Raw genomic sequence first — 4,510 nt, forward strand, 5'->3', positions numbered from 1 at the left:
ATATATTTCTCTTGCAGCGGCCTTACCAGAAATATAGCATCCCTAGCACAAAACCAAACTGCATCTCATCTAGACTAACTCTCCTCCTAATTAGTTGAGCTATAACCATCTCTGTAACTTTCATCACCTGATCCAACAATTTGACACTTCTGTAATTATTTCTAAGGTATCATCTTTACCTTTGTAGCAGTTGACTATGGTGCTGCTACACCAGTCATTGGGCAGGACTCCTTCATAAACCGCCTGATTTACAATATGGGTGACTAAGTCATAACCCACACTGCCAGATATTTTAAGTATCTCATCAGTGATTTCTGATGGGCCATGGGCTTTCCCAGTCTTTATGTCCTTAATTGCTTTATCTACCGAGGTACTGTCAATTTGGGTAGCTAGTCCCTCAATTGGGTCAACATTTGGCAGACTCTCCTCCCTCCATTCATTCTCCATGTTCAGCAATCTTTCATTATGGCATTTCCAAGCCTCATTGTTTGCAGAATCATTAAATGCAAGTGCACCATCATCCATGCAGACACATTTCTCTCCTATGACATCACAATTTTCTCTCATACACTGTCTAGCAATCTGAAACACTCCAATTCTTTGGTCCTCACGTCTCTGAACATAGGCAAACTTCTTCTTTTCTGCTTCTCCCTTGGCTAGATATACCTGTCTCCTTGTTTCCCTTCTAGCTATCTGATATAGTTCCCTGCTACCCCCACTCTTCCAGGCCTGTTTCTTTGTTCTAATGCTCCTGGTGCATGCAGTAATGTGGATGATTGGTAGTGGTGAGGGAAGGATGGAGGTATGCAACTCTTCTGGTACAGAAGTGAGGCAGAGCCCTGTAGGATTTCTGGTATAAGAGAAGTAATTTCTGGTTTAGGTGGTTGGGGCAAGAATGGGTGGGTGCATTGTGAATAAGCAACGGCCAGCTTTGCCTCAGGAAATAGAAATAGCAGTAAGAAGACACTAGTGAGGTGGAGAGAGAGAGAGAGAGAGAGTTGAAAGACTTTATTGCTGGGGGAAATCATGACAAGAATGAGAAAGACACAAGTTATAAAACAAGGTGAGAATATTTACAAATTTTAGAGAGATTGAGGGATAGATCGCTGAGGAAATCATGGCAAAGTATGGAAACACATGGGTTATGAAATAGGGAGAGAATATTGCAAGGATTTAAAGAATTATGATATATATATATATATATATGTGTGTGTGTGTGTGTGTGGATCAGAAAAGTTTGATTCAAATTTGTTGGTACTATTGAGTTTCAAGTGCAATGCTAGTCATCAACCATTTTGAATTTGAATGACAGAAGTTGATTGTTATTACCGTAAGGTTGGCTGCAACGAATTTGAAACAAACTGTTTTGATCCATTCATGTAACTCCCAATAAATTGGTTGAGCGCCCTTCTTTTGTTTGTCCATTCATTTGTACATATGTAGGTGTGTGTGTGTGTGTATGTCTTTGTGTCTGTGTTTGTTCCCCCCTCACTGCTTGACAACTAGTGTTGGTGTGTTTACATCTCAGTAACTTAGCGGTTTAGCAAAAGAGATTGATAGAATAAGTACTAGGCTCTAAAATGTAAGTCCTTGGGTCAATTTGTTTAAGTAAAACCCTTCAAGGCAGTGCTCCAGCATGGCTGCAGTCATGTGACTGAAACAAGTAAAAGAATAAAAGAACACACACACACACTGACATATATCATACCATTTTACTATTCACTTTTCCATGCTCGCATGGATCTGACACAGTTTTTATTGAGGCAGATTTTTCTATGGCCAGATGCCATTCCTGTTGCCAACCCTTTCTCAGTCAAGGTAATATTTTCCCATGGTCAAACATATTTCTGCTGAACATTAGAAATGAATTTAAATTCCATGGAGGTTGACTATACTTTTCCTCCTTTCAGAGTCAATAAAATATGTACTAGTTGAGCACTGGGGTTGATGTAATCGATTTACACCCCCACCCACCAAATTGCTGGGCTTGTGCCAAAATTTGAAACCAATATTAGAAATGAATGACATTCATTTATAATAATCACATGATGTCAGCACGAGGACATAAACCTGCACTTACTCACACATACATACATATATGAACACACGTTTGAATATCTACAACACGCTTCTTTTAGTTTCCATCTATCAAATACACTCACAAGGCTTTGTTTAGCTGAGGGTTATAGCACAAAGCACCTATCTAAGTTGCTATGCAGTGAGATCAAACCCAAAACCATGCAGTTGGGATGCAGCCATACTGTTATCTCCCTGCAATATCATTTATCCATTCGCATATGTGAATGGACAAACATATGAAGGTCAGCTGAAAAGTTCATAGGCTGACCAAGATACTCTTGTGAAATGTGACCAAATGAGGTTTATTTTTCAACATAGAACCCTTTGTGGTCCATAGACTTCTTCCAATTGTGTTGCAGTGCTTGGATCCCATGAGGGAAAAAGCTTTCATTTGTTGGCCAAAAAAATCACAAACAGTAGATATGACGTCATCATCACTACAATACTGATTCAAAACCAAGTGTTTTTTCATGTTGGTGAATCGATGATAGTCAGATGGGACAAAATCAGGAGAACAGGAAGGGTGATCAACAAATTTGAAGTCACGGTCATGCACAGCAGCCATTGAAATCAAAGGACTTGTGTGCTGAAGCATTGTCCTGATGAAACAAATTTCCTTTCATCAGTTTTCCTGAACATTTGGTCATGATAGCCTTTTGTAATTATCTCAGCAAGTTCGCATAGTACTCTCCATTGATGGTGTGGCTCTTTTGAAGATAGTCAATAAACACAATGCCTTTTGCATCCAAAAAAACTAATGCCATCACTTTCCCTGCAGATAAAACAACTTCTTTGGAGGGGCAAGGAGGGTTGTTTCCACTGCATGGATTTTCTCTGACACATAGATATGAACCCAACACTCATCCTAGCTTAGGAAATGTTCAAGGAAACCAGCTGGATCTACTTCAAACAATGTCAGATTTCTCCATGATGCAATCACTCTGTTGCACTTTTGATCAGATGTCAGAAGACATGGCACCCACCAAGCAGAAACCTTCATCATGCCAAGTTCATTGTGCAAAATATTCTCAACTCTCTCATGGGATATGCTAACAGCATTGGTTATTTGATTTATAGTTAATTGTCTGTCATCTATCACCATGTGGCGAACAGGATCAATGATTTCATTGGTGGTGGTAGTTGTTGGATGCTCTTGGGTGATCTTCAAGATACTCCCTTCCCGTTCTAATTTCAGCTGCCCACTTTTGCATGATGATAAAGCTGGAGTGTCATTGCCTAATGTAGTAACCATCTCAGCATAAACGTCCTTGGAGGCTAAACTCTTTTTCTGGAGGTACTTGATGATACCATAATGCCAAATTTTGTCCATTTTTAACAAATGTCACTACTAGTTACTTTTGAAGTTTTCTTTGAACAGTCAGATGTCAGTGTACCTGGAAGGAAACAATGCAGTTATTAACAAGGTGAGCTGAAATGAACGCATGCTATATTTCACAGTTCTAACATTACTCTTTCATAGTCACCCTATGAACCTTTCAGCTCACCCTTGTATACACCCATTCATCAGAGAATGTGTGTGTATGAGTTAGTCTCTTCTAACATAATTCTATTTATATCCAAGATGCATCACAAGGCAATGTTGACCTGAGCAGGATTTGAACTCACAATATAAACAGCTATCATTAAATGTACCAGATATTTTGTTTGACACACTAATTCAAAGTAAATGCAACTGTGAATATTAAGGTATTTGTATGTATGTATGTATGTCTGTCTGTATGTATGTGTGTGTGTGTACACGTCCGTATGTAAGTGTATGTTATTGAGTCAGAAATACAAGAAGTCAGGTTGGATTTTTCTGGTACATAGGTATGTGTGTATGTATGTACATACCAGTGTGCGTATGTCTTGATATGTGAATGTGAGCTTATGTGTTTTTGAATTCAAGCCTCTGCATGTGTGTGTGTGTGGGGGTGGAGAAATAAAGTCTGTATATAAGTGTGTGTGTTTATGAGTCCGACAGGGTGTTTTTGTGTTATATATGTGTGTGTGCGCGTATGCATTATATATATATATATATATACATATACATATATAATGCGTGTATATACATATATATATATATGTATATATATATATATATATATATATATATATATATATATATATATATAATGCGTGTATATACATACATATATATATGTATATATATATATATATGTATATATATATACATATATTATATATATATATTTATATAAAACTGGCTGCACATATTCACAAACATACTTATGCATTTTTTCTACGGGTTACGAAATCCATCAATATATAATAGGACTTACAGCAAAAACTATATGTAAAAATACCCTATACACATACATATATATTTGCACATGCACGCACATACAAATCCTAACTACGCAATGTGGCCGCCAAAGGGGAGCGACTAGAGCCATTAACCTGAAGGAGA

This window comes from Octopus bimaculoides, chromosome 16 (genome assembly GCF_046866305.1).
Source record: "Octopus bimaculoides isolate indiv1 chromosome 16, ASM4686630v1, whole genome shotgun sequence".
NCBI lineage: Eukaryota > Metazoa > Mollusca > Cephalopoda > Octopoda > Octopodidae > Octopus > Octopus bimaculoides.